An 8,673-nucleotide genomic window follows, 5' to 3' on the forward strand; every position below is an offset into this window, starting at 1 on the left:
ACAGCATATATGTCCACAGATGAACATAACTTTAGAATTAGGCACTGAATTACACAGTAATATATGCGGGACATGTATTTGCCAAAAGGATTAAGAAAAATGAAGCAAAGAACAAACCTTGGGCTTGATTTACCGAGGGGAAAGCAAAACCTGTCAGCTACTTCATTGTCTTGGAGGGAAGTGTTCGTTCCATACGTAGAGTATCTGGGGGTAAAATACACGTGAAAAAAAAATTCAAAGGTAGTTAAATCTGGATATTTTGACTTAGTCAGCACATATGATAAATTCTCCAAATTCAAGGGCCTACGTTCTGGCTCTCAAAGTATAGAATTATTTCCGAGACAGACAGCGTCCCATGCTTGTCTGGGCCTGCACTGCTTAGGAAAGGACACAGTTTGGGTTAAGTTGCAAGCGGCCAGGGTCAGAGGTTCCCCCTGTTGAGAAAATGTAGTGAATTTGACAGCCTGAAACCCTAAGCAAGATAAGGCATACAGAAAATGAGATGCTACCTAAAAAGAGGTAATGAAGTAAAATATGATTAGAATGATTAAAAAACGTACCACACACGAGTAGCTTTACTTGGGGAGTGCCCTTGGTGAGTTCTAAACAAATCACTGGCTCTCAGAGAGAAAGGGCTGCGAAACTGGCCTAGTTTTGCCTCTAAAGAATCCTTCCACAGTTGGGCCTACTGAACATTTTGGAAGTATATAAAATGTGCCTCCGTGCATTTGCGACACGGATGTTTCCTGAGATCCCAGCTCTACTTTTTGTTAGTAGTTAAAATTGATCAATAGATGATAAGGGAGTGATGGCTTTAGAAATACAGCTCTTAACTTTCTGACTAGCCTTGGCTAGGACTTTTTTTTTTTTTTTTTTTTCAACGTTTATTTATTTTTGGGACAGAGAGAGACAGAGCATGAACAGGGGAAGGGGCAGAGAGAGAGGGAGACACAGAATCGGAAACAGGCTCCAGGCTCTGAGCCGCCAGCCCAGAGCCTGACGCGGGGCTCGAACTCACGGACCGCGAGATCGTGACCTGGTTGAAGTCGGACACTTAACCGACTGCGCCACCCAGGCGCCCCTAGGACCTTTTAATCTCTAGGAGTACATCTATAAATGGGAGTTTTCTTGCTTTTTGGTCAATCATATAGATGAAGGTTAACCCTCTTCTTCCCCCAGGCCCGAAAAATTATTTTGCCCAAAATGTGGAAGTCAGGGGTTTCATGTAGACACAGCTTCAATGAGTCATTAAGAATTTTATTGGTTAAAGTAGGCAGATTTTTTTTTCCCCTAGTAGACATAATGACATAACAGTAATAAAAATGTAATATTCAAGTAATTGCTGTAATGTAATTATAGTTTGGTCATAAAGTAAGATTAGGGGTCTGGGCTGGCTGTTTTGTGGGTGTGTATTTTAACGTCTGAATGTAGCCTTCGAGGTGCCGGTCCCGTCTCCCTGGAATGCTGGTGCAGCCCATCACATAACCAGGTGGCCAGGAGCCCAGCTGAGCCAGCATTATCTAGGCACCCTGTTTACCCCGGGTGCCCTCTCTGGACACCAGCATCCTGCCTGTTCAGATACCCAACTGTCACAGTAACTGAAAATAGTGTTCCTGATCTCAGGCAACAAAAAGGGAAAATAAAGAGGGCCAGAATCCTCACCAGGGAAGGGACCAGATGGAGTTTAGGTGCCATCCTGGAATGGACCCTTCTCTGTCCCCACAGCAAGGTAGCTCCCCATCTCCCTCTGAGCCAAGGGGCTCAGGGCTCGGCCCTGTACGCCTCTGCTGTGCTGCAGGGCTAGCCCGTTCTGGCTTTTGGAGGGGAGAACGATTTCCTGATTGAGGCTAAGCAAAAAGAGCTGAATTAGGCATTTACTCAAAGTATATTTTAGCAAAGGATTGTCATCATTGAATATCCCCTTTAAACTGGTATAAATGAATTTCCGTCTGTGTGTCTTATTTAATGACGTGGCCTGAGGCCAGAATTTAAGCAAAACAAGCACTTAACCATCTGTGAACCAAAACAAAAAAACCCATATTTTAATTAACAAATAATATTTACAACGAATAATCGTAAGGGCATCGGGGGTTTTTTTCATGTTACTACCTTTCCTTTGTAATTGAGGAGTCATTTGTGAGGGTAATTTGAGACTATGTAAATATCCATCCCTTATCAGCCTTTCTCCCCTGTTGATGATCGTTTTGTTTTCTTAAATTTTTTTTAATGCTTATTTATTTTTGAGAGACAGAGACAGAGCACAAGTGGGGAAGGAGCAGAGAGAGAGAGGGAGACACAGAATCTGAAGCAGGCTCCAGGCTCTGAGATGTCAGCACAGAGCCTGATGCGGGGCTCGAACTCACGAACTGTAAATTAAGACCTGATCGTGACCTGAGCCAAAGTCGGCGCTTAACAGACGGAGGCACCCAGGCGCCCTGACCTGTTGATGATCTTTTAATGCCACGATTCCATCTAAAATTTTGCATTCTACAGCAAAAGAAAGTTCACTTTCTTCTGTATTTTTTTTCCTTATTTATATTATATGGACTCAAGGATATTTATTTTATTCCATGGGTGATAACCCATTACTATCATCGTTTATTTGGACAATCAAATTGTCCCAGATTTGGCAACAAGGAGCCTCTTCCACCTCCCATTTTTGACATGTTTCCCCAGTTCATGAGCAATTTCTTATTTTCTGTTGAATTAAGATGTTCCAGGCTCATTTTCCCAGGCATCTTTCCCTGCCCCAGTCCTGGAATCATCTATTTCTCCAAGGAGCCTGAATGTCAGTGGAGAATATTTAGAAACTAAGATCTGGGTACTAGATGTGAAAGAACATCACTTTTTAAATGTATAACATTTATTTCCAGCGTGACTAGTCAGTGATGGAAGAACTTAGGATGCTTATAAAGAGCTGAGCGTGTGCCACAGGTGAAGGCTGCGTCTGGATCCCGAAAGAGGTGGAAAATCTACAAGGAAACCAGCCCCTCATCTCCAGTAATACACGTATGTCACACAGTATGCCCATTACAGTCTCAGCAAATTGATAAGATACTTAGGCTTTTCTTCCTCTTGGCAAATACTGTGCTCTAAGCCTCTGATACCTTGGGATGTCTACTAGCCCGTGGTTCAATCACTCATCAGTAATGTAGAATATTCTTGCCAGTATCTGACTTTAAATATCCACTGGCTCTCAATGCCCTCTTTTATGGATGTAAATCACACACCTCTAAAGGCTGCCGTGAGCATAGGTAGTCACCTACAGCATGTCGGTGTCCCACCATTCCTTTTTGCATGTCACCCCAGCAAAGAGTGTGCGGGGGCTCTCTCTAAACCTTGAGTCTGTGGTCTTGTTGTCCACGATGGTGACTGCTGAGCTGAGGCCTCCAGGATGGAGGCAGAGCCAGCCACACTGAGCCAGAGGGTGGCAACGGTGGCTGGATGTACAAGGTTTCCTCTTTAAGTGAAGTCAAGGGAACACACAGCTTGGGATCTGGCTGATCCAGGAGGGTTGTTGGCTTTAACTTGGCATCTACACTCTGTGTGAGAAATGTTACTTTCTCCTTAAACTTCTATCTCATTAATCTTGTGCTAAGAGTGGTCTAACCCTATAGTGGGGTAGGCTGCTTCTGTTCCAATTAGCATCTATCTCCATAGGTGTTGAGAGGAGAAGGGGATGGAAGAGGCAGAATTTCTAAACCATTGACCCGGAGGGACTTGCATGAAGGTGTGCCTGACATGAGTGTAATACAACTGAAAAACCTTGAGTAGATGGTAAATTATGCTGGGCTCTGCTGACTTATGCTAAGCAGAATAAACTAGGATGGAAACATAAAATGTTTCTGAGCTTACACGTTAGTCACTCAATACACATAAAACTCAAATTTTCTTCCTTAAAAAATAGGTATTTAGAGCGCTGAGCCTTTCCGGAAGAAATCTGCCTATTTACGATCTTTGTGTTCACTCACAGCACACATTGCAAGCTTAAAAGTTGAAAATGCTTTGATATTCTCAAGCGATGCCCCCTTTTAAATAGAAATCCTCCTATTATATTATCCCTACTATTACACGAAGTGACTTTCCTTTACACCCACAATTTGAAGGGGTAATGGCAGAACAAGGCTTCAATAGCCAAACTCATCGTTCAAGTATTGACAGGCCGGTTGCCTAACCGGAAAATGCAGAAGTCAACCAAGGAAGCTTATTTTGGGGATCAGGTTTGTCGCCATCTACGATACGTACAACCAGGAGGTAAACAGGAAGTGCTGAGTTGGCTTGGTTTACTCCTACAGGCTCAGAGAGAAATAAAATCAGTGTTTACTAAATGGGAAAGCACAAAGTTGGTACAGAGAGAAATGCTATTTTCATGCTTCTAAAAAGGTATTACAAATAACACAAAGATTCAAACCTGTAATTAAAAACTATTTTTAAAGAGCTTTGATTAAGTTCCCTTCAAAAATAGACCTTTCAGGCCGAAGTAAATGTCTTAAAGGTCTGACTTCCATCTATGTTGCTTCCCCTTAACGCATTCTCTACAAATGCCCCTCTGACACAACAGACTTCAATAGTGAAAAGTGTGCCCCAGAGTCACCAAGCAGAAGTTCAATGCTCCCGCTTCATTCAAGAATCCAAGGCCCGAAGTTAATGTAATTTATCAAAGGCCACATCGCCAGTTAGAGGCAGGGAGAATTTAGGATCCCAGTCGCTCACGAGGCAAAAGTTATAGATAGACTGAATTTCTTAGTGCCAGACCGGAGGAGACAAATCTTGTGGTAAGGGGGCTAAGTGCACTTTGGGCGTCATTCTGGCCGGAAGCCTGAAGGACTGGTCCTACGGGTCCAAACTGAATAGACTCCCCCACGTTCAGAATCTCCGGACAAGACCTTTCTTCTTCTTTCAGTTCGTAGCCTCAACTGAACAATGAGGGGGATCTGTAGTTCTAATATTTTGAATCTAAGAAAAGAAAGGACTGAAAAAAGGTGATGATCCAGGGAAATAAAGAGTAAACGAATGGAAATGAAGATAGATTATTTTGGGCAAGAGTAATTCATAATATTTAAAAACCCAGTAGGGTTTCCTGAGGTCGGTTAAACTTTAATAACCCAGATTTCAGACCAACATCAACACTCAAACCAAGAATAGCCGAAGAAAAGAATGGGCAGAGTACAAGATTAGGCAATTCAAAAAAGAACATCTAGACATGGCCAATAAACACATGAAAAGTGTTCGGCCTCAATGGTATTCACAAATGCAAAAAAACAAAACTACAACGATCAGGCTTTTCCCCTTCTTTAAACTGGAAAAGATTAAAAAGGGTAACGATACCCAGTGTTGGTGAAGGCCCAGAGAAGTTGATCTGCAAACACGGCTAATGAGAATGCAAACTGGTAAAATGGAATGGTGGGCCATTTGGACAGGTTTCAAGTGTTTAAAATGAATTCCCTCGATGCAGAAGCTCCAATTCTAGGAATTTACCTCAAAGGAAATTTCCACAACCATTTTAGTGGACTACAGACAGGCACAAATTCTTTGCTGTTCCTCTTGGCAAGAGGTAGACTCTATTTCCCTTCCCCTTCATTCTGGACTTGGCCTTGTGGCTAGCTTTGACCACAAATCTAGCAGAAGTGACGTTGTGGGATTTCTGAGCCATACCTTAAGAGGTCTGGCAGTTTCTGTTTCATCTGTCTTAAATGCCAGTTGTCCTTTGAGTTCTACCCTGAGACTACCATGCTGCGAGGAAGCCAAAGCTGGTCACCAGTGAAAGGAGAGATCACCGAGGCTCAAAATCTCCAAATCTATGAGCACGGCCTTTTTGATCCTTCAGGTCCGGCTCCGCTGTCCTCTGCATGCAGCTGGGTAATTGCCAGATGACGCCATGTGGAGGAGAATTACCTAGTTAAAGCTTGCATGAACGCTTGACCCCCACAATCATGAGAAATTTTTAAGTCACTGCTGTTTTAAGCCAACTGAGTTTTGGCGTTGTTTGTCACACAGCAGAGGAACACTGAAACAGAAGTAGGCAGGGTCACCCCATCAGGCAAGGAATCACACCAGCTGAGGGGTTTACTGATGAGAGCAAGGGGAACAGAGGCTGGCTAGTGGAAGAAGGAAGTAAGAAATACTAGCTGTGACCGCTGGCCAGTTACAGAAATGACGAGGTGGCGGTTAGGAGGCTTCCTCGCATTAGTAGGAATCCAGCATATTTGTTCAGGCATTAAAGAATTCTCTTTCTTTATCCCACTCCCTCCACCCACATTCCCAGTCTAGATAGCTAACGTAAGAGGTATTAATAGTAGTTAGCCATAGATCTCTGTATCTCAGTGACAGGATATCAAAGGGGAATTCTAATTCAGAGGAAAGCACATCGCCTCAAAATGAATAAATCTTTATATCCTAACTTTTAAGTCGAGTTTTTATTTTAGAAGAGTTTTACACTTATAGAGAAACGGCAAAGATAGTACAAAGCTCCCATATACAGGCATACCTCATTTGATGGCCCTTTGCTTCATTGTGCTTTGCATACATTGGGGTTTTTAACAACTTGCGGGTTTGTGGCAACCTTTCACCGAGCAAGTCTATCGGCCCTACTTTTCCAACAGCACTTGCTCCCTTCATGTCTCCGTGTCATGTTTTGGTAGTTTTCTCAGTATTTCAAACTTTTTCATTATCATTATCCGGGCATGGCGACCTGTGATCAGTAATATTTGGTGTTACGATTGTAGTTGTTTGGGGACATCATGAACCTCACCCATAGAAGACCGCAACTTTAAGCCATAAATGTTGTGTGTGTTCTGATTACTAACCCAAGCAGCTGCGCCTCCCTCTCCCTCCCTCTCCTTGGGCCTTCCTCTTCCCTGAGACACAGTGGTATTGAAATTAGGCCAGTGAGTACTCCTACAATGGCCCCCAGGTGTTCACGTGAAAGGAAAAGTTGCATGGTCAACTTTAAGTCAAAAGTTGACAATGATTAAACTTAGGGAGGAAGGCACACTGAAAGCTCTGAATGGTGGAAAGCTAGGCCTCATATGCCAACCAGTTAGCCAAGTGGTGAATGCAAAGGAAAACTATGAGGAAAATTAACTGCTACCCAGTGAACACAATATGGTAAGAGAGTGAAACCGCCTTATCGCGGATATGGAGAAAGTTTGAGTGGTCTGGATAGATCAATCCAGCCACAACATTCCCTTAAGTCAAAGTGTAATCCAAAGCAAGGCCCTACCTCCTTTCAATTCTGTGAGGGCTGAGAGAGGTGAGGGAGCTGCAGGAGAAAAGTTTGCAGCTAGCAGAGGTCGGCTCATGAGGTCTAAGGAAAGAAGTCATCTCCATAACGCGAGAGTCGCAAGGGGAAGCAGCAAGTGACGTGGAAGCTGCAGCAAGTTATTCATAAGATCTAGATAAGAGAATTAATGAAGGTGGCCGCACTAAACACCAGGTTTCTCACCGTAGACCAAACAGCCTTATATTGCGAGAAGATGCCATCAGGACCTTCGTAGCTAGAGAGGAGGAGTCAGTGCCTGGCTTCCGAGCCTCCGAGGGCAGGCTGACTCTCTTGTTAGGGGTTAATGCAGTTCGTGACTTTAAGTTGGGGCCAGTGCTCATTTACCATTCTGAAAATTCTAGGGCCCTTCAGAATTATGCTAAATCTACTCTGCCTATGTTCTATACATGGCAGAAAGTCTGGATGATGGCACATCTGTTTACAACATGGTTTACCGAATATTTTAAGCCCACTGCTGTGAACTGCTTCTCAGAAAAAAAGATTCCTTTCAAATAGTACTGCTCATTGACAATACACCCAAGAGCTTTGAGGGAGAGGTACGAGATTACTTTTGCTTTCATGCCTCCCAACACAATACCCATTCTATAGCCTATGGATCAAGGAGTAATTAATTTCAAATCTTGTTATTTAAGAGGCACACTTCATAAGGTTAGAGCTTCCACAGACAGTGATTTCTCTGGTAGATCTGGGCAAAGTAAATGGAAACCGTTCTCAAGATCATTCACTTTCTGAGATGCCATTAAGAACACTTGTGGGCGCCTGGGTGGCGCAGTCGGTTAAGCGTCCGACTTCAGCCAGGTCACGATCTCGCGGTCTGTGAGTTCGAGCCCCGCGTCAGGCTCTGGGCTGATGGCTCGGAGCCTGGAGCCTGTTTCCGATTCTGTGTCTCCCTCTCTCTCTGCCCCTCCCCCGTTCATGCTCTGTCTCTCTCTGTCCCAAAAATAAATAAAAAACGTTGAAAAAAAAAAAAAAAGAACACTTGTGATTCGTGATAAGAGGTCAGATTTTCAACATGAATAGGTGTTTGGAAAAAGTTGATTCCAACCCTCAGGGATTACTATTTTGAGGGGATCCAGACGTCAGAGGAGGAAGTAGCTGCAGATGTGGTGGAAATAGCAAGAGAACTAGAATCAGAAATGGAGTCTGAAGATGGGGCCAAATTGCCGCAAGCCCATGATCAAACTTGAATGGCTGAGGAGTGGCTTCTTATGGATGAACAAAGAAAGTGGTTTCCTGAGACAGAATCTACTCCTGATGAAGATGGCGTGGAGACTGTTGAAATGACCACGGAATTAGAATATTCCATAAACTTAGTTGATAAAGTAATGGCAGGTTTTGAAGGGATTGACTCCAATTTTGAAAGAAGTTCTACTGTAAGTCAAATGCTATCA

General features: G+C 43.4%; 1 long non-coding RNA gene across 1 annotated transcript; it reads right to left on the reverse strand.

Moving 5' to 3' along the window:
* Positions 1-1,236: 1,236 nt before the first annotated feature.
* On the reverse strand, positions 1,237-8,030 carry LOC131514294 (uncharacterized). The gene is made up of 2 exons (XR_009263012.1): positions 6,488-8,030; positions 1,237-6,007 (listed from the first exon to the last, which is right to left on the reverse strand). It is a non-coding gene; the product is annotated as an uncharacterized LOC131514294 (long non-coding RNA).
* Between the last annotated feature and the right edge of the window lie 643 nt (positions 8,031-8,673).

This window comes from Neofelis nebulosa, chromosome 6, assembly GCF_028018385.1.
Source record: "Neofelis nebulosa isolate mNeoNeb1 chromosome 6, mNeoNeb1.pri, whole genome shotgun sequence".
Lineage (NCBI taxonomy): Eukaryota > Metazoa > Chordata > Mammalia > Carnivora > Felidae > Neofelis > Neofelis nebulosa.